At 63.9% G+C, this 20646-nt stretch overlaps 2 long non-coding RNA genes across 7 annotated transcripts; both read left to right on the forward strand.

The window, feature by feature from the left end:
• The first annotated feature begins 271 nt into the window (after window positions 1–271).
• LOC128077025 (uncharacterized) lies at window positions 272–17889 on the forward strand. 6 transcript variants are annotated; one of them, XR_008204798.1, is made up of 6 exons: window positions 272–355; window positions 1307–1379; window positions 1581–3475; window positions 3657–5623; window positions 5805–7045; window positions 17769–17889. It is a non-coding gene; the product is annotated as an uncharacterized LOC128077025 (long non-coding RNA). The 6 variants fall into 6 exon arrangements; XR_008204797.1 differs by lacking the exon at window positions 17769–17889 and adding an exon at window positions 15624–15744; XR_008204796.1 differs by lacking the exon at window positions 17769–17889 and adding an exon at window positions 13479–13599.
• LOC128077026 (uncharacterized) lies at window positions 9200–10961 on the forward strand. Its single transcript, XR_008204801.1, has 2 exons — window positions 9200–9911; window positions 10093–10961. It is a non-coding gene; the product is annotated as an uncharacterized LOC128077026 (long non-coding RNA).
• Window positions 17890–20646: the final 2757 nt, after the last annotated feature.

Consider the following 20646-nt stretch of genomic DNA (forward strand, 5'->3'; position numbering starts at 1 on the left):
GCTCCGAGCGAGGTGCCATCAGCTGTGGGGCGGCTCTGCCCCCAGGGCCGGGAGGCAACGGCTGCGAGGGGGGCCGTGACCTCAGGGTGACCCCGGGCGTGACCTTCAGATGACCCCGGCCCGGCTGCCCTCGGCTAGAAAGGGCGGGAACGCTGAGTGGAAAGGACAGCGAGCGGCAGGAAGCAAAGCGCGCGAAGCGACGGCGGCGTTCGGGGCTCCTATTGGCTGGCGGGCTGAATGCCCATATAAGGTGCGCGCGCGGGCAGGTGAGAGAGACTTTTTCCACAGCGCGTGAGGAGAAGCGGGGTGCTGTGAGGGAAAGGCGGCGGCGGAGGCGGCGGCGGAGGCGGACACGGTAAGCGGACTCCGGAGAAGAGGAGCGACGGGGCCGGGGTGCGGCGGAGCCAGGACGAAGCGCGGCGCGGCGGGCGCAGGGACGCGGCGGGTCGGGGCCGGGGCGAAGCGGGTCGGGGCCGGGTCTGGAGCCGCTGCCGCGCGGGTTCCGACGGGAGCAGCCGGAGCCAGGGCTGGAGCCGCCTGTGGGGCTCTGCTGGCGGGAGGGAGCCGGGGCTGGAGCCGCCTCTTCTGCTCCGCTGGCGGGCGGGCGGGCGGAGCCTGGGTCTCCGAGGCGGCACCGAGCGCAGGCAGCTCTGAGCGCGCTCCCAGAGGAGGCGCGCAGGCGCGACAAGCGGGGCGAGTCGCCACGTGGAAGAAGACGCACCGAGGCAGCGGCGAGCAGCAATAATAAAACATAAGAAATGCTATCGCAGTGTTGAAGCGCGCGGCTTTTACTCTCTGCTTTCCAATGGCGTGGTGGAAATGGGGGAGGACACGAGAAGTGCATTGCTGGTGAAAAGGGGGAAGAAGTAAAACGGTGTTGTTGCTTTTAACAATATCAATGTGTTAAAGAAGCTCTATAGCAGAGAAAGAGGAGAAGCTAAGAAAAACATTTAGCCTTCAGCGCCTGTATTCTGTATTCTACTTTAAGATAATCCATGGCAGTAGATGTTATAAGCTGCAAATTCGCTTGTAACTTCACACCACTTATGGGTATGAATTGGTGAATGATAAATTAGATGAATTGATAGCAGCTGGAACCAGAAGAGGACAGAAACAAGAGGCAAAAGAACCTCCTGAACCGATGGGAAAGATTCACAATTCAGAAGTGCCAAGATGGCACAGTGGTTGACTTTATGCAGACCAATTAATATAATAAAAGCTGTTGTATTTCCAATGAAGTTGCAGACGGGGGGTCCCCTATAAGCAGGGCAGCTGACACTTGGGCTGCTGCTATTTGTATTGCCAGATAAACTTGGCCGCTCTACCGATCTCTGTGATCCCCTGCAGAACCAACTGGAAGTGCACCATGCGTCAGTGAGGTGAGAAAAACTGCTCTAACCAAATTTTTTGGAATGAAGGGCTGGTGCCGGGGGAGAGAGGGAAGGAAGGGAGGAAAGGCCTTCCTTGGCTGGGTGGTGGCGTGCCGAGTTCCTCTGCCATGTTGGGTTGGTTTCCCTTTTCCTTCCGCTGGGGGGCTGGCCACTCTGGAAGGTCTAATGGTGTCCCTGCTGATGTTTCAGGAGCTGCTGCGAGAGGCAGGAGCAAGAAGAGGATGCGGAAGCGTGCAGACGCGGGGGGGAAGGAGAGAGGCTCCCTGGGCAAAGCAGCCGTCCCGTTAGCGGGGCCGCAGTCACATTTAGTCCCATTTGAGTTTGAGCGTTGCCGGCGCCTTGGCCGGCTTTGTGCTGGGCGACCTCCCTGTAAGCAGGGCTCGGGTCTTTGCTTTTGCTGTAGTTGGCCTTTTGCCTTGCTGCTCCTTTGGCTGCCTGGGGAGCGTGGGCCCCTGTAACGCAGGGCGAGAGCCACCTCTCCGCACCTGAGTGGGAAATGGAGCTCGCCGGACCCCGAGGCCACCCTGTAAGCAGGGTAGTGCCGTTTCCCCGGCCCTCTTCCTCCTCCGGCCCCTCGGCATCATCGTTGCCTGGAGGTGGCCTGTCAATGCGACGGCCCCGTACTCGGGGTGTGCGTCAGGGCATCTGGCCTTTGGCTTTAGCTGGGAAGCCCCTTGGCACGTTGAGGTCTGTGGCCTCCGTGCAGGCTAGGGACAGGTCACAGGCTCTTGTCTGTTGCCCGCGGTTGTGGGTTTATTCCCAGGGTTTGGCTGCGCTGGGTTGTCCTTCCCTTTGGGAAAGTCGCCTCTGTGTGTGCGTGTTGCCCTTCCTTTCCTTGTTTGTGTTTGTGGAGTGACGGAGCGACTGAGCTTTCCCTTTAGGCCCCCACAAAGATGGCTGCAGCTTAGCTTCGACTTCCCTGGGGGGAACGGAGGACTGTGGTGCACGCCGCAAAAGGGGTGTTCCCTCTCAGTCCCGCGAGCGCAGCGAGTGTCCTGTCTTCCTCCTTTGTACTTGGTGTAGATCAGGGCCACGTGGTAGTTGTGTGGCCGAGGCCGCCCTGTAGCCAGGGCTTGGGCCTGTTCTTGCGTGGGCGCCTGTTCCGCTGGCGGCGTGACAGCCCCGTACCCGGGGCGTGTGTCCCAAGCTGCGGAGCCCTCTGTCCCCCGAGCGGCCCGCCCGCCCTGTAATCAGGCGTGGGGAGGCTGCGGCGTTGCAGCCGGCTGCTCTAGCCATCCAGCTGGTGGGAATGACCCCTCCCTGTCCCGTCAGAGGGTGCAGGTTGAGGCGCTGCTTTTGCGTGTGGGGCGACCTCCCCGCTCGGTGGGTCGAGGTTGCTCCCTGGGTTCCCAAAGACGAGACGTTGGTGTGCTGTTGTGCTGCTGCCGGGCGGGCCAGCCTGTAGCTCAGGCGTTGGCGGGAGCCTCGTGCTCCGCGGGGCTTCTTGGTGAGGGTGGGCAGCGGGGGCACCGTCCTGTAGGCAGGGCTGCGCGTGCCCCCCGCGTGTGCTTGCTTGGTGAGGTGCGTTGTGAGAGACCCCCTGTACTCAGGCGGGAATGTGGCCCCGGCCTTTCAGAGGCACGGGGCCGCGAGGCGTGGGCTTGGGCTTGCGCCCTCCCCGCAATCAGGGCTGGGGTCCCGACCGCGGCATTTGGCCGTGCCGCCCCGCTGCCTGGCAGCTGAGAGTCGCTCCCGCCGCTGGGGGGGAAACCGAGCTCTGTGGCTCCAGGGGTGTCGTCCACCCGCCTGTAATCAGGGTCTGGGTGCGCGAGCGCTTGTGCTCAGCTGGCAGCCTGTGTGGGGTGACCGCCCCGCTAGCGGGGTGCGGGTCCAGGTGCCCCCGGACTGGGAGAGAAGGAGCCTCCCGCGGCCGCTAGGGATGGGGGCTGCCCTGTAAGCCAGGGAGCGACAGTGCCCCGCAGTCCCAGGCCCTTTGCAATGGAGGCAGTGGCCGGGGGTCCCCTGTAAGCAGGGAAGCTGACTCTTTGGCCGCTGCTGTGTGTGTGCCCAGCTCCATTTGCCCAGTCTGCCCGCCTCTGTGATCCCCCGCAGCACCGGCTGGAAGCGCGCCGTGCGTCAGCGAGGTGAGAAAAGCTGCTGCAAGTATTTCTTGCAGGCGTGAACTGGGGAGGGGGGATGCAAGGCCTTCCTTGGCTGTGCGGTGGCGTGCCGAGTTCCTCTGCCACGTTGGGTTGGTTTCCCTTTTCCTTCCGCTGGGGGGCTTGCCGCTGCGCAGCTCTAACGGTGTCCCCGCTGCTGTTTCAGGAGCCGCTGCGGAAGAGAGGAGGAGAAGCGGCGTGGGAACGCGGGAGGCAGGAGCGAGCGCGCAAGCAAGCAAGCAAGCAAGCAAGCAAGCAAGCAAGAAGAGGATGCGGAAGCGTGCAGACGCGGGGGGGAAGGAGAGAGGCTCCCTGGGCAAAGCAGCCGTCCCGTTAGCGGGGCCGCAGTCACATTTAGTCCCATTTGAGTTTGAGCGTTGCCGGCGCCTTGGCCGGCTTTGTGCTGGGCGACCTCCCTGTAAGCAGGGCTCGGGTCTTTGCTTTTGCTGTAGTTGGCCTTTTGCCTTGCTGCTCCTTTGGCTGCCTGGGGAGCGTGGGCCCCTGTAACGCAGGGCGAGAGCCACCTCTCCGCACCTGAGTGGGAAATGGAGCTCGCCGGACCCCGAGGCCACCCTGTAAGCAGGGTAGTGCCGTTTCCCCGGCCCTCTTCCTCCTCCGGCCCCTCGGCATCATCGTTGCCTGGAGGTGGCCTGTCAATGCGACGGCCCCGTACTCGGGGTGTGCGTCAGGGCATCTGGCCTTTGGCTTTAGCTGGGAAGCCCCTTGGCACGTTGAGGTCTGTGGCCTCCGTGCAGGCTAGGGACAGGTCACAGGCTCTTGTCTGTTGCCCGCGGTTGTGGGTTTATTCCCAGGGTTTGGCTGCGCTGGGTTGTCCTTCCCTTTGGGAAAGTCGCCTCTGTGTGTGCGTGTTGCCCTTCCTTTCCTTGTTTGTGTTTGTGGAGTGACGGAGCGACTGAGCTTTCCCTTTAGGCCCCCACAAAGATGGCTGCAGCTTAGCTTCGACTTCCCTGGGGGGAACGGAGGACTGTGGTGCACGCCGCAAAAGGGGTGTTCCCTCTCAGTCCCGCGAGCGCAGCGAGTGTCCTGTCTTCCTCCTTTGTACTTGGTGTAGATCAGGGCCACGTGGTAGTTGTGTGGCCGAGGCCGCCCTGTAGCCAGGGCTTGGGCCTGTTCTTGCGTGGGCGCCTGTTCCGCTGGCGGCGTGACAGCCCCGTACCCGGGGCGTGTGTCCCAAGCTGCGGAGCCCTCTGTCCCCCGAGCGGCCCGCCCGCCCTGTAATCAGGCGTGGGGAGGCTGCGGCGTTGCAGCCGGCTGCTCTAGCCATCCAGCTGGTGGGAATGACCCCTCCCTGTCCCGTCAGAGGGTGCAGGTTGAGGCGCTGCTTTTGCGTGTGGGGCGACCTCCCCGCTCGGTGGGTCGAGGTTGCTCCCTGGGTTCCCAAAGACGAGACGTTGGTGTGCTGTTGTGCTGCTGCCGGGCGGGCCAGCCTGTAGCTCAGGCGTTGGCGGGAGCCTCGTGCTCCGCGGGGCTTCTTGGTGAGGGTGGGCAGCGGGGGCACCGTCCTGTAGGCAGGGCTGCGCGTGCCCCCCGCGTGTGCTTGCTTGGTGAGGTGCGTTGTGAGAGACCCCCTGTACTCAGGCGGGAATGTGGCCCCGGCCTTTCAGAGGCACGGGGCCGCGAGGCGTGGGCTTGGGCTTGCGCCCTCCCCGCAATCAGGGCTGGGGTCCCGACCGCGGCATTTGGCCGTGCCGCCCCGCTGCCTGGCAGCTGAGAGTCGCTCCCGCCGCTGGGGGGGAAACCGAGCTCTGTGGCTCCAGGGGTGTCGTCCACCCGCCTGTAATCAGGGTCTGGGTGCGCGAGCGCTTGTGCTCAGCTGGCAGCCTGTGTGGGGTGACCGCCCCGCTAGCGGGGTGCGGGTCCAGGTGCCCCCGGACTGGGAGAGAAGGAGCCTCCCGCGGCCGCTAGGGATGGGGGCTGCCCTGTAAGCCAGGGAGCGACAGTGCCCCGCAGTCCCAGGCCCTTTGCAATGGAGGCAGTGGCCGGGGGTCCCCTGTAAGCAGGGAAGCTGACTCTTTGGCCGCTGCTGTGTGTGTGCCCAGCTCCATTTGCCCAGTCTGCCCGCCTCTGTGATCCCCCGCAGCACCGGCTGGAAGCGCGCCGTGCGTCAGCGAGGTGAGAAAAGCTGCTGCAAGTATTTCTTGCTGGCGTGAACTGGGGAGGGGGGATGCAAGGCCTTCCTTGGCTGTGCGGTGGCGTGCCGAGTTCCTCTGCCACGTTGGGTTGGTTTCCCTTTTCCTTCCGCTGGGGGGCTTGCCGCTGCGCAGCTCTAACGGTGTCCCCGCTGCTGTTTCAGGAGCCGCTGCGGAAGAGAGGAGGAGAAGCGGCGTGGGAACGCGGGAGGCAGGAGCGAGCGCGCAAGCAAGCAAGCAAGCAAGCAAGCAAGCAAGAAGAGGATGCGGAAGCGTGCAGACGCGGGGGGGAAGGAGAGAGGCTCCCTGGGCAAAGCAGCCGTCCCGTTAGCGGGGCCGCAGTCACATTTAGTCCCATTTGAGTTTGAGCGTTGCCGGCGCCTTGGCCGGCTTTGTGCTGGGCGACCTCCCTGTAAGCAGGGCTCGGGTCTTTGCTTTTGCTGTAGTTGGCCTTTTGCCTTGCTGCTCCTTTGGCTGCCTGGGGAGCGTGGGCCCCTGTAACGCAGGGCGAGAGCCACCTCTCCGCACCTGAGTGGGAAATGGAGCTCGCCGGACCCCGAGGCCACCCTGTAAGCAGGGTAGTGCCGTTTCCCCGGCCCTCTTCCTCCTCCGGCCCCTCGGCATCATCGTTGCCTGGAGGTGGCCTGTCAATGCGACGGCCCCGTACTCGGGGTGTGCGTCAGGGCATCTGGCCTTTGGCTTTAGCTGGGAAGCCCCTTGGCACGTTGAGGTCTGTGGCCTCCGTGCAGGCTAGGGACAGGTCACAGGCTCTTGTCTGTTGCCCGCGGTTGTGGGTTTATTCCCAGGGTTTGGCTGCGCTGGGTTGTCCTTCCCTTTGGGAAAGTCGCCTCTGTGTGTGCGTGTTGCCCTTCCTTTCCTTGTTTGTGTTTGTGGAGTGACGGAGCGACTGAGCTTTCCCTTTAGGCCCCCACAAAGATGGCTGCAGCTTAGCTTCGACTTCCCTGGGGGGAACGGAGGACTGTGGTGCACGCCGCAAAAGGGGTGTTCCCTCTCAGTCCCGCGAGCGCAGCGAGTGTCCTGTCTTCCTCCTTTGTACTTGGTGTAGATCAGGGCCACGTGGTAGTTGTGTGGCCGAGGCCGCCCTGTAGCCAGGGCTTGGGCCTGTTCTTGCGTGGGCGCCTGTTCCGCTGGCGGCGTGACAGCCCCGTACCCGGGGCGTGTGTCCCAAGCTGCGGAGCCCTCTGTCCCCCGAGCGGCCCGCCCGCCCTGTAATCAGGCGTGGGGAGGCTGCGGCGTTGCAGCCGGCTGCTCTAGCCATCCAGCTGGTGGGAATGACCCCTCCCTGTCCCGTCAGAGGGTGCAGGTTGAGGCGCTGCTTTTGCGTGTGGGGCGACCTCCCCGCTCGGTGGGTCGAGGTTGCTCCCTGGGTTCCCAAAGACGAGACGTTGGTGTGCTGTTGTGCTGCTGCCGGGCGGGCCAGCCTGTAGCTCAGGCGTTGGCGGGAGCCTCGTGCTCCGCGGGGCTTCTTGGTGAGGGTGGGCAGCGGGGGCACCGTCCTGTAGGCAGGGCTGCGCGTGCCCCCCGCGTGTGCTTGCTTGGTGAGGTGCGTTGTGAGAGACCCCCTGTACTCAGGCGGGAATGTGGCCCCGGCCTTTCAGAGGCACGGGGCCGCGAGGCGTGGGCTTGGGCTTGCGCCCTCCCCGCAATCAGGGCTGGGGTCCCGACCGCGGCATTTGGCCGTGCCGCCCCGCTGCCTGGCAGCTGAGAGTCGCTCCCGCCGCTGGGGGGGAAACCGAGCTCTGTGGCTCCAGGGGTGTCGTCCACCCGCCTGTAATCAGGGTCTGGGTGCGCGAGCGCTTGTGCTCAGCTGGCAGCCTGTGTGGGGTGACCGCCCCGCTAGCGGGGTGCGGGTCCAGGTGCCCCCGGACTGGGAGAGAAGGAGCCTCCCGCGGCCGCTAGGGATGGGGGCTGCCCTGTAAGCCAGGGAGCGACAGTGCCCCGCAGTCCCAGGCCCTTTGCAATGGAGGCAGTGGCCGGGGGTCCCCTGTAAGCAGGGAAGCTGACTCTTTGGCCGCTGCTGTGTGTGTGCCCAGCTCCATTTGCCCAGTCTGCCCGCCTCTGTGATCCCCCGCAGCACCGGCTGGAAGCGCGCCGTGCGTCAGCGAGGTGAGAAAAGCTGCTGCAAGTATTTCTTGCTGGCGTGAACTGGGGAGGGGGGATGCAAGGCCTTCCTTGGCTGTGCGGTGGCGTGCCGAGTTCCTCTGCCACGTTGGGTTGGTTTCCCTTTTCCTTCCGCTGGGGGGCTTGCCGCTGCGCAGCTCTAACGGTGTCCCCGCTGCTGTTTCAGGAGCCGCTGCGGAAGAGAGGAGGAGAAGCGGCGTGGGAACGCGGGAGGCAGGAGCGAGCGCGCAAGCAAGCAAGCAAGCAAGCAAGCAAGCAAGAAGAGGATGCGGAAGCGTGCAGACGCGGGGGGGAAGGAGAGAGGCTCCCTGGGCAAAGCAGCCGTCCCGTTAGCGGGGCCGCAGTCACATTTAGTCCCATTTGAGTTTGAGCGTTGCCGGCGCCTTGGCCGGCTTTGTGCTGGGCGACCTCCCTGTAAGCAGGGCTCGGGTCTTTGCTTTTGCTGTAGTTGGCCTTTTGCCTTGCTGCTCCTTTGGCTGCCTGGGGAGCGTGGGCCCCTGTAACGCAGGGCGAGAGCCACCTCTCCGCACCTGAGTGGGAAATGGAGCTCGCCGGACCCCGAGGCCACCCTGTAAGCAGGGTAGTGCCGTTTCCCCGGCCCTCTTCCTCCTCCGGCCCCTCGGCATCATCGTTGCCTGGAGGTGGCCTGTCAATGCGACGGCCCCGTACTCGGGGTGTGCGTCAGGGCATCTGGCCTTTGGCTTTAGCTGGGAAGCCCCTTGGCACGTTGAGGTCTGTGGCCTCCGTGCAGGCTAGGGACAGGTCACAGGCTCTTGTCTGTTGCCCGCGGTTGTGGGTTTATTCCCAGGGTTTGGCTGCGCTGGGTTGTCCTTCCCTTTGGGAAAGTCGCCTCTGTGTGTGCGTGTTGCCCTTCCTTTCCTTGTTTGTGTTTGTGGAGTGACGGAGCGACTGAGCTTTCCCTTTAGGCCCCCACAAAGATGGCTGCAGCTTAGCTTCGACTTCCCTGGGGGGAACGGAGGACTGTGGTGCACGCCGCAAAAGGGGTGTTCCCTCTCAGTCCCGCGAGCGCAGCGAGTGTCCTGTCTTCCTCCTTTGTACTTGGTGTAGATCAGGGCCACGTGGTAGTTGTGTGGCCGAGGCCGCCCTGTAGCCAGGGCTTGGGCCTGTTCTTGCGTGGGCGCCTGTTCCGCTGGCGGCGTGACAGCCCCGTACCCGGGGCGTGTGTCCCAAGCTGCGGAGCCCTCTGTCCCCCGAGCGGCCCGCCCGCCCTGTAATCAGGCGTGGGGAGGCTGCGGCGTTGCAGCCGGCTGCTCTAGCCATCCAGCTGGTGGGAATGACCCCTCCCTGTCCCGTCAGAGGGTGCAGGTTGAGGCGCTGCTTTTGCGTGTGGGGCGACCTCCCCGCTCGGTGGGTCGAGGTTGCTCCCTGGGTTCCCAAAGACGAGACGTTGGTGTGCTGTTGTGCTGCTGCCGGGCGGGCCAGCCTGTAGCTCAGGCGTTGGCGGGAGCCTCGTGCTCCGCGGGGCTTCTTGGTGAGGGTGGGCAGCGGGGGCACCGTCCTGTAGGCAGGGCTGCGCGTGCCCCCCGCGTGTGCTTGCTTGGTGAGGTGCGTTGTGAGAGACCCCCTGTACTCAGGCGGGAATGTGGCCCCGGCCTTTCAGAGGCACGGGGCCGCGAGGCGTGGGCTTGGGCTTGCGCCCTCCCCGCAATCAGGGCTGGGGTCCCGACCGCGGCATTTGGCCGTGCCGCCCCGCTGCCTGGCAGCTGAGAGTCGCTCCCGCCGCTGGGGGGGAAACCGAGCTCTGTGGCTCCAGGGGTGTCGTCCACCCGCCTGTAATCAGGGTCTGGGTGCGCGAGCGCTTGTGCTCAGCTGGCAGCCTGTGTGGGGTGACCGCCCCGCTAGCGGGGTGCGGGTCCAGGTGCCCCCGGACTGGGAGAGAAGGAGCCTCCCGCGGCCGCTAGGGATGGGGGCTGCCCTGTAAGCCAGGGAGCGACAGTGCCCCGCAGTCCCAGGCCCTTTGCAATGGAGGCAGTGGCCGGGGGTCCCCTGTAAGCAGGGAAGCTGACTCTTTGGCCGCTGCTGTGTGTGTGCCCAGCTCCATTTGCCCAGTCTGCCCGCCTCTGTGATCCCCCGCAGCACCGGCTGGAAGCGCGCCGTGCGTCAGCGAGGTGAGAAAAGCTGCTGCAAGTATTTCTTGCTGGCGTGAACTGGGGAGGGGGGATGCAAGGCCTTCCTTGGCTGTGCGGTGGCGTGCCGAGTTCCTCTGCCACGTTGGGTTGGTTTCCCTTTTCCTTCCGCTGGGGGGCTTGCCGCTGCGCAGCTCTAACGGTGTCCCCGCTGCTGTTTCAGGAGCCGCTGCGGAAGAGAGGAGGAGAAGCGGCGTGGGAACGCGGGAGGCAGGAGCGAGCGCGCAAGCAAGCGAGCGAGCGAGCAAGCAAGCAAGAAGAGGATGCGGAAGCGTGCAGACGCGGGGGGGAAGGAGAGAGGCTCCCTGGGCAAAGCAGCCGTCCCGTTAGCGGGGCCGCAGTCACATTTAGTCCCATTTGAGTTTGAGCGTTGCCGGCGCCTTGGCCGGCTTTGTGCTGGGCGACCTCCCTGTAAGCAGGGCTCGGGTCTTTGCTTTTGCTGTAGTTGGCCTTTTGCCTTGCTGCTCCTTTGGCTGCCTGGGGAGCGTGGGCCCCTGTAACGCAGGGCGAGAGCCACCTCTCCGCACCTGAGTGGGAAATGGAGCTCGCCGGACCCCGAGGCCACCCTGTAAGCAGGGTAGTGCCGTTTCCCCGGCCCTCTTCCTCCTCCGGCCCCTCGGCATCATCGTTGCCTGGAGGTGGCCTGTCAATGCGACGGCCCCGTACTCGGGGTGTGCGTCACGGCATCTGGCCTTTGGCTTTAGCTGGGAAGCCCCTTGGCACGTTGAGGTCTGTGGCCTCCGTGCAGGCTAGGGACAGGTCACAGGCTCTTGTCTGTTGCCCGCGGTTGTGGGTTTATTCCCAGGGTTTGGCTGCGCTGGGTTGTCCTTCCCTTTGGGAAAGTCGCCTCTGTGTGTGCGTGTTGCCCTTCCTTTCCTTGTTTGTGTTTGTGGAGTGACGGAGCGACTGAGCTTTCCCTTTAGGCCCCCACAAAGATGGCTGCAGCTTAGCTTCGACTTCCCTGGGGGGAACGGAGGACTGTGGTGCACGCCGCAAAAGGGGTGTTCCCTCTCAGTCCCGCGAGCGCAGCGAGTGTCCTGTCTTCCTCCTTTGCACTTGGTGTAGATCAGGGCCACGTGGTAGCTGTGTGGCCGAGGCCGCCCTGTAGCCAGGGCTTGGGCCTGTTCTTGCGTGGGCGCCTGTTCCGCTGGCGGCGTGACAGCCCCGTACCCGGGGCGTGTGTCCCAAGCTGCGGAGCCCTCTGTCCCCCGAGCGGCCCGCCCGCCCTGTAATCAGGCGTGGGGAGGCTGCGGCGTTGCAGCCGGCTGCTCTAGCCATCCAGCTGGTGGGAATGACCCCTCCCTGTCCCGTCAGAGGGTGCAGGTTGAGGCGCTGCTTTTGCGTGTGGGGCGACCTCCCCGCTCGGTGGGTCGAGGTTGCTCCCTGGGTTCCCAGAGACGAGAGGTTGGTGCTGTTGTGCTGCTGCCGGGCGGGCCAGCCTGTAGCTCAGGCGTTGGCGGGAGCCTCGTGCTCCGCGGGGCTTCTAGGTGAGGGTGGGCGGCGGGGGCACCGTCCTGTAGGCAGGGCTGCGCGTGCCACCCCGCGTGTGCTTGCTTGGTGAGGTGCGTTGTGAGAGACCCCCTGTACTCAGGCGGGAATGTGGCCCCGGCCTTTCAGAGGCACGGGGCCGCGAGACGTGGGCTTGGGCTTGCGCCCTCCCCGCAATCAGGGCTGGGGTCCCGACCGCGGCATTTGGCCGTGCCGCCCCGCTGCCTGGCAGCTGAGAGTCGCTCCCGCCGCTGGGGGGGAAACCGAGCTCTGTGGCTCCAGGGGTGTCGTCCACCCGCCTGTAATCAGGCTCTGGGTGCGCGAGCGCTTGTGCTCGGCTGGCAGCCTGTGTGGGGTGACCGCCCCGCTAGCGGGGTGCGGGTCCAGGTGCCCCCGGACTGGGAGAGAAGGAGCCTCCCGCGGCCGCTAGGGATGGGGGCTGCCCTGTAAGCCAGGGAGCGACAGTGCCCCGCAGTGTCCCAGGCCCTTTGCAATGGAGGCAGTGGCCGGGGGTCCCCTGTAAGCAGGGAAGCTGACTCTTTGGCCGCTGCTGTGTGTGTGCCCAGCTCCATTTGCCCAGTCTGCCCGCCTCTGTGATCCCCCGCAGCACCGGCTGGAAGCGCGCCGTGCGCCAGCGAGGTGAGAAAAGCTGCTGCAAGTATTTCTTGCTGGCGTGAACCGGGGAGGGGGGATGCAAGGCCTTCCTTGGCTGGGCGGTGGCGTGCCGAGTTCCTCTGCCACGTTGGGTTGGTTTCCCTTTTCCTTCCGGTGGGGGGCTTGCCGCTGCGCAGCTCTAACGGTGTCCCCGCTGCTGTTTCAGGAGCCGCTGCGGAAGAGAGAAGGAGAAGCGGCGTGGGAACGCGGGAGGCAGGAGCGAGCGCGCAAGCAAGCGAGCGAGCGAGCAAGCAAGCGAGAAGAGGATGCGGAAGCGTGCCGACGCGGGGGGGAAGGAGAGAGGCTCCCTGGGCAAAGCAGCCGTCCCGTTAGCGGGGCCGCAGTCACATTCAGTCCCATTGGAGTTTGAGCGTTGCCGGCGCCTTGGCCGGCTTTGTGCTGGGCGACCTCCCTGTAAGCAGGGCTCGGGTCTTTGCTTTTGCTGTAGTTGGCCTTTTGCCTTGCTGCTCCTTTGGCTGCCTGGGGAGCGTGGGCCCCTGTAACGCAGGGCGAGAGCCACCTCTCCGCACCTGAGTGGGAAACGGAGCTCGCCGGACCCCGAGGCCACCCTGTAAGCAGGGTAGTGCCGTTTCCCCGGCCCTCTTCCTCCTCCGGCCCCTCGGCATCATCGTTGCCTGGAGGTGGCCTGTCAGTGCGACGGCCCCGTACTCGGGGTGTGCGTCACGGCATCTGGCCTTTGGCTTTAGCTGGGAAGCCCCTTGGCACGTTGAGGTCTGTGGCCTCCGTGCAGGCTAGGGACAGGTCACAGGCTCTTGTCTGTTGCCCGCGGTTGTGGGTTTATTCCCAGGGTTTGGCTGCGCTGGGTTGTCCTTCCCTTTGGGAAAGTCGCCTCTGTGTGTGCGCGTTGCCCTTCCTTTCCTTGCTTGTGTTTGTGGAGTGAGAGAGCGACTGCGCTTTCCCTTTAGGCCCCCACAAAGATGGCTGCAGCTTAGCTTCGACTTCCCTGGGGGGAACGGAGGACTGTGGTGCACGCCGCAAAAGGGGTGTTCCCTCTCAGTCCCGCGAGCGCAGCGAGTGTCCTGTCTTCCTCCTTTGCACTTGGTGTAGATCAGGGCCACGTGGTAGCTGTGTGGCCGAGGCCGCCCTGTAGCCAGGGCTTGGGCCTGTTCTTGCGTGGGCGCCTGTTCCGCTGGCGGCGTGACAGCCCCGTAGCCGGGGCGTGTGTCCCAAGCTGCGGAGCCCTCTGTCCCCCGAGCGGCCCGCCCGCCCTGTAATCAGGCGTGGGGAGGCTGCGGCGTTGCAGCCGGCTGCTCTAGCCATCCAGCTGGTGGGAATGACCCCTCCCTGTCCCGTCAGAGGGTGCAGGTTGAGGCGCTGCTTTTGCGTGTGGGGCGACCTCCCCGCTCGGTGGGTCGAGGTTGCTCCCTGGGTTCCCAGAGACGAGAGGTTGGTGCTGTTGTGCTGCTGCCGGGCGGGCCAGCCTGTAGCTCAGGCGTTGGCGGGAGCCTCGTGCTCCGCGGGGCTTCTAGGTGAGGGTGGGCGGCGGGGGCACCGTCCTGTAGGCAGGGCTGCGCGTGCCACCCCGCGTGTGCTTGCTTGGTGAGGTGCGTTGTGAGAGACCCCCTGTACTCAGGCGGGAATGTGGCCCCGGCCTTTCAGAGGCACGGGGCCGCGAGACGTGGGCTTGGGCTTGCGCCCTCCCCGCAATCAGGGCTGGGGTCCCGACCGCGGCATTTGGCCGTGCCGCCCCGCTGCCTGGCAGCTGAGAGTCGCTCCCGCCGCTGGGGGGGAAACCGAGCTCTGTGGCTCCAGGGGTGTCGTCCACCCGCCTGTAATCAGGCTCTGGGTGCGCGAGCGCTTGTGCTCGGCTGGCAGCCTGTGTGGGGTGACCGCCCCGCTAGCGGGGTGCGGGTCCAGGTGCCCCCGGACTGGGAGAGAAGGAGCCTCCCGCGGCCGCTAGGGATGGGGGCTGCCCTGTAAGCCAGGGAGCGACAGTGCCCCGCAGTGTCCCAGGCCCTTTGCAATGGAGGCAGTGGCCGGGGGTCCCCTGTAAGCAGGGAAGCTGACTCTTTGGCCGCTGCTGTGTGTGTGCCCAGCTCCATTTGCCCAGTCTGCCCGCCTCTGTGATCCCCCGCAGCACCGGCTGGAAGCGCGCCGTGCGCCAGCGAGGTGAGAAAAGCTGCTGCAAGTATTTCTTGCTGGCGTGAACCGGGGAGGGGGGATGCAAGGCCTTCCTTGGCTGGGCGGTGGCGTGCCGAGTTCCTCTGCCACGTTGGGTTGGTTTCCCTTTTCCTTCCGGTGGGGGGCTTGCCGCTGCGCAGCTCTAACGGTGTCCCCGCTGCTGTTTCAGGAGCCGCTGCGGAAGAGAGAAGGAGAAGCGGCGTGGGAACGCGGGAGGCAGGAGCGAGCGCGCAAGCAAGCGAGCGAGCGAGCAAGCAAGCGAGAAGAGGATGCGGAAGCGTGCCGACGCGGGGGGGAAGGAGAGAGGCTCCCTGGGCAAAGCAGCCGTCCCGTTAGCGGGGCCGCAGTCACATTCAGTCCCATTGGAGTTTGAGCGTTGCCGGCGCCTTGGCCGGCTTTGTGCTGGGCGACCTCCCTGTAAGCAGGGCTCGGGTCTTTGCTTTTGCTGTAGTTGGCCTTTTGCCTTGCTGCTCCTTTGGCTGCCTGGGGAGCGTGGGCCCCTGTAACGCAGGGCGAGAGCCACCTCTCCGCACCTGAGTGGGAAACGGAGCTCGCCGGACCCCGAGGCCACCCTGTAAGCAGGGTAGTGCCGTTTCCCCGGCCCTCTTCCTCCTCCGGCCCCTCGGCATCATCGTTGCCTGGAGGTGGCCTGTCAGTGCGACGGCCCCGTACTCGGGGTGTGCGTCACGGCATCTGGCCTTTGGCTTTAGCTGGGAAGCCCCTTGGCACGTTGAGGTCTGTGGCCTCCGTGCAGGCTAGGGACAGGTCACAGGCTCTTGTCTGTTGCCCGCGGTTGTGGGTTTATTCCCAGGGTTTGGCTGCGCTGGGTTGTCCTTCCCTTTGGGAAAGTCGCCTCTGTGTGTGCGCGTTGCCCTTCCTTTCCTTGCTTGTGTTTGTGGAGTGAGAGAGCGACTGCGCTTTCCCTTTAGGCCCCCACAAAGATGGCTGCAGCTTAGCTTCGACTTCCCTGGGGGGAACGGAGGACTGTGGTGCACGCCGCAAAAGGGGTGTTCCCTCTCAGTCCCGCGAGCGCAGCGAGTGTCCTGTCTTCCTCCTTTGCACTTGGTGTAGATCAGGGCCACGTGGTAGCTGTGTGGCCGAGGCCGCCCTGTAGCCAGGGCTTGGGCCTGTTCTTGCGTGGGCGCCTGTTCCGCTGGCGGCGTGACAGCCCCGTAGCCGGGGCGTGTGTCCCAAGCTGCGGAGCCCTCTGTCCCCCGAGCGGCCCGCCCGCCCTGTAATCAGGCGTGGGGAGGCTGCGGCGTTGCAGCCGGCTGCTCTAGCCATCCAGCTGGTGGGAATGACCCCTCCCTGTCCCGTCAGAGGGTGCAGGTTGAGGCGCTGCTTTTGCGTGTGGGGCGACCTCCCCGCTCGGTGGGTCGAGGTTGCTCCCTGGGTTCCCAGAGACGAGAGGTTGGTGCTGTTGTGCTGCTGCCGGGCGGGCCAGCCTGTAGCTCAGGCGTTGGCGGGAGCCTCGTGCTCCGCGGGGCTTCTAGGTGAGGGTGGGCGGCGGGGGCACCGTCCTGTAGGCAGGGCTGCGCGTGCCACCCCGCGTGTGCTTGCTTGGTGAGGTGCGTTGTGAGAGACCCCCTGTACTCAGGCGGGAATGTGGCCCCGGCCTTTCAGAGGCACGGGGCCGCGAGACGTGGGCTTGGGCTTGCGCCCTCCCCGCAATCAGGGCTGGGGTCCCGACCGCGGCATTTGGCCGTGCCGCCCCGCTGCCTGGCAGCTGAGAGTCGCTCCCGCCGCTGGGGGGGAAACCGAGCTCTGTGGCTCCAGGGGTGTCGTCCACCCGCCTGTAATCAGGCTCTGGGTGCGCGAGCGCTTGTGCTCGGCTGGCAGCCTGTGTGGGGTGACCGCCCCGCTAGCGGGGTGCGGGTCCAGGTGCCCCCGGACTGGGAGAGAAGGAGCCTCCCGCGGCCGCTAGGGATGGGGGCTGCCCTGTAAGCCAGGGAGCGACAGTGCCCCGCAGTGTCCCAGGCCCTTTGCAATGGAGGCAGTGGCCGGGGGTCCCCTGTAAGCAGGGAAGCTGACTCTTTGGCCGCTGCTGTGTGTGTGCCCAGCTCCATTTGCCCAGTCTGCCCGCCTCTGTGATCCCCCGCAGCACCGGCTGGAAGCGCGCCGTGCGCCAGCGAGGTGAGAAAAGCTGCTGCAAGTATTTCTTGCTGGCGTGAACCGGGGAGGGGGGATGCAAGGCCTTCCTTGGCTGGGCGGTGGCGTGCCGAGTTCCTCTGCCACGTTGGGTTGGTTTCCCTTTTCCTTCCGGTGGGGGGCTTGCCGCTGCGCAGCTCTAACGGTGTCCCCGCTGCTGTTTCAGGAGCCGCTGCGGAAGAGAGAAGGAGAAGCGGCGTGGGAACGCGGGAGGCAGGAGCGAGCGCGCAAGCAAGCGAGCGAGCGAGCAAGCAAGCGAGAAGAGGATGCGGAAGCGTGCCGACGCGGGGGGGAAGGAGAGAGGCTCCCTGGGCAAAGCAGCCGTCCCGTTAGCGGGGCCGCAGTCACATTCAGTCCCATTGGAGTTTGAGCGTTGCCGGCGCCTTGGCCGGCTTTGTGCTGGGCGACCTCCCTGTAAGCAGGGCTCGGGTCTTTGCTTTTGCTGTAGTTGGCCTTTTGCCTTGCTGCTCCTTTGGCTGCCTGGGGAGCGTGGGCCCCTGTAACGCAGGGCGAGAGCCACCTCTCCGCACCTGAGTGGGAAACGGAGCTCGCCGGACCCCGAGGCCACCCTGTAAGCAGGGTAGTGCCGTTTCCCCGGCCCTCTTCCTCCTCCGGCCCCTCGGCATCATCGTTGCCTGGAGGTGGCCTGTCAGTGCGACGGCCCCGTACTCGGGGTGTGCGTCACGGCATCTGGCCTTTGGCTTTAGCTGGGAAGCCCCTTGGCACGTTGAGGTCTGTGGCCTCCGTGCAGGCTAGGGACAGGTCACAGGCTCTTGTCTGTTGCCCGCGGTTGTGGGTTTATTCCCAGGGTTTGGCTGCGCTGGGTTGTCCTTCCCTTTGGGAAAGTCGCCTCTGTGTGTGCGCGTTGCCCTTCCTTTCCTTGCTTGTGTTTGTGGAGTGAGAGAGCGACTGCGCTTTCCCTTTAGGCCCCCACAAAGATGGCTGCAGCTTAGCTTCGACTTCCCTGGGGGGAACGGAGGACTGTGGTGCACGCCGCAAAAGGGGTGTTCCCTCTCAGTCCCGCGAGCGCAGCGAGTGTCCTGTCTTCCTCCTTTGCACTTGGTGTAGATCAGGGCCACGTGGTAGCTGTGTGGCCGAGGCCGCCCTGTAGCCAGGGCTTGGGCCTGTTCTTGCGTGGGCGCCTGTTCCGCTGGCGGCGTGACAGCCCCGTAGCCGGGGCGTGTGTCCCAAGCTGCGGAGCCCTCTGTCCCCCGAGCGGCCCGCCCGCCCTGTAATCAGGCGTGGGGAGGCTGCGGCGTTGCAGCCGGCTGCTCTAGCCATCCAGCTGGTGGGAATGACCCCTCCCTGTCCCGTCAGAGGGTGCAGGTTGAGGCGCTGCTTTTGCGTGTGGGGCGACCTCCCCGCTCGGTGGGTCGAGGTTGCTCCCTGGGTTCCCAGAGACGAGAGGTTGGTGCTGTTGTGCTGCTGCCGGGCGGGCCAGCCTGTAGCTCAGGCGTTGGCGGGAGCCTCGTGCTCCGCGGGGCTTCTAGGTGAGGGTGGGCGGCGGGGGCACCGTCCTGTAGGCAGGGCTGCGCGTGCCACCCCGCGTGTGCTTGCTTGGTGAGGTGCGTTGTGAGAGACCCCCTGTACTCAGGCGGGAATGTGGCCCCGGCCTTTCAGAGGCACGGGGCCGCGAGACGTGGGCTTGGGCTTGCGCCCTCCCCGCAATCAGGGCTGGGGTCCCGACCGCGGCATTTGGCCGTGCCGCCCCGCTGCCTGGCAGCTGAGAGTCGCTCCCGCCGCTGGGGGGGAAACCGAGCTCTGTGGCTCCAGGGGTGTCGTCCACCCGCCTGTAATCAGGCTCTGGGTGCGCGAGCGCTTGTGCTCGGCTGGCAGCCTGTGTGGGGTGACCGCCCCGCTAGCGGGGTGCGGGTCCAGGTGCCCCCGGACTGGGAGAGAAGGAGCCTCCCGCGGCCGCTAGGGATGGGGGCTGCCCTGTAAGCCAGGGAGCGACAGTGCCCCGCAGTGTCCCAGGCCCTTTGCAATGGAGGCAGTGGCCGGGGGTCCCCTGTAAGCAGGGAAGCTGACTCTTTGGCCGCTGCTGTGTGTGTGCCCAGCTCCATTTGCCCAGTCTGCCCGCCTCTGTGATCCCCCGCAGCACCGGCTGGAAGCGCGCCGTGCGCCCGCGAGGTGAGAAAAGCTGCTGCAAGTATTTCTTGCTGGCGTGAACCGGGGAGGGGGGATGCAAGGCCTTCCTTGGCTGGGCGGTGGCGTGCCGAGTTCCTCCGCCATGTTGGGTTGGTTTCCCTTTTCCTTCCGGTGGGGGGCTTGCCGCTGCGCAGCTCTAACGGTGTCCCCGCTGCTGTTTCAGGAGCCGCTGCGGAAGAGAGAAGGAGAAGCGGCGTGGGAACGCGGGAGGCAGGAGTCAGCAAGAACGACATTGTTTTTATTGTCATGCTCAATCAATTAATCTGTCAAAGCCACAGTTGAATGTGTGTGTTGCTCTTTTGTTGCCTCCTCTTCCCTACTTTGACATTTTGGAATAAATGTTGCTTTTTTTTGTTTCAATGATGTTTGCTTTTTGTCTCCAGCGTGAGTTCCATTTTTGTTTTCTGTTATGCTGCTTTTGCTGCTTGAAGCTGATTCATTGTGTTTGTATTGCCAGCCAGCCGTTTGTTTCTTTTCTCCATCCATGAGGAAAATCCTTTTGTCTCAGCTGAGGTTTTTGTGGGTTATGTTTGGGGTTTGGTGGTGACTTATATGGCAGAGCTCTTCTCTTGATCTCTCCCTTGTCCTATTGCACGTGGTCTCAGGGTTAGGTTTTCAGCCAAGCAAGCTGCCTCAGTTCCAGGGACACTTGTGCTGAGCTCTTTTCCTTTGCATGTTTTCATTGTTGTCTGGCAACGGCTAGGATTTTTGGGTGAATGGGATGTGCTCGTGGCTGGTATCTGTGAGTGGTTTCCCAGCAACTCTTAGTGTGTTTGTCTCTGGTGGTGCTTTACCCCTTCTCTTTCTTTGAACGTGATCTTATTGCACATTCTGCCCTGCTCAGTGGTCATTTTGGTAATTTTGCTTCTCTGAAGAGTTGTTTAATTTGGCAGGAACTTTATCCCTAGGCACTTTCTAGCTATCTCCCCTGCTCACCATGGCGTAGGAGTAGAGTCTGGGTGGAGGGGGATCCAGTAGAAGTGGTGGACTGAGGTTAAAAACAATTTCCTAATGTAGACAAAAGAAAGGGAGAAGTGGAGAATGGCTACGATACATACACTCGTGTATTTATGAATAGCAACTGATGCCCACACAATTGCTCGGCCCCACTGATGCCCAGCCAGTCCCCACGCACCAGTTGCCCTCTGGAACTTTTTCAAACTTTCCTTAGGTACCATGGCATAGGGTGGCGTGGCATGGAATGTTGCCTTGGCCAGATTTAGGTCAGCTGTCCTGATTCTGTCCCAGCTCCCTGTGCTGCTCCTAGCCCTCTTCCTGAACGCTAGGAGAAGCTGAGGAAAGGAGCACTGTTCACTCGTTCACAACTCCTCCGTAACAACTGACGGTGTGTTATCAGTGTTGTACTTCTCCAAAGCGTGTCATCGTACCAGCCACTCTGAAGAAACAGTGCTCTGTCCCTGATGAAACCAAGGCGATATCCACCCCGTGTCCTGTCCCATTTATGTTATGCGGAGGTCTCGTAATAATCTTATACGTCCTAACTATATACTATCTCCTGTCTTACTTTTTGATGTGTGCACCCATCTAATTCCCATAGTCTGTGGTCTATCCGTGTAAATTGTCTGTGCATGAAGTTCATTTAACTCACGATTTCAGGCTCTATCTGTCATAGCAGTCCTTCAGTACACAAGGGAGCATCTGTTGCTGGATTTCTGCCTGCTAAGCTAGTTCGGGCTTCATCAGAATTCGTTCTTCAGCTGGAGTGGTTCTAATTGTAACGGTGTTGTTGAGCCCTGTAACAACCATAGCGATGATGGCACGCGGTATTGTGTAGCAGCTGATACACGATATGTATCTTCGTTTATTCTTACACAGCATCAAATCCCTTTGGGGTACACAACAGACACCCCCCATCCTGCTTTACCCACCACGTGCCCGCAGGTCCTTCAGAAAAAGTAATCCCACAAATTGAGGCAGGAATAATCCAGACTGCCTTGCTCAGCACGTTCTTTACGTGCACCACGGAGCCTTTGTCCCCTTTCTGTGGCACACAGAGCGTCTCATTGGACAGGACCAGCCCCACTGGCAGATCCCCGACTGCTGACTCACCAGGCGGCTTTTGCAGAAGACGCGTCCCAGTGCTTGAATGGCTCTTAGTAGCAGTCTTTCGTAGGCC

This window comes from Tympanuchus pallidicinctus, unplaced genomic scaffold (assembly GCF_026119805.1).
Source record: "Tympanuchus pallidicinctus isolate F22 unplaced genomic scaffold, pur_lepc_1.0 scaffold15, whole genome shotgun sequence".
Lineage (NCBI taxonomy): Eukaryota > Metazoa > Chordata > Aves > Galliformes > Phasianidae > Tympanuchus > Tympanuchus pallidicinctus.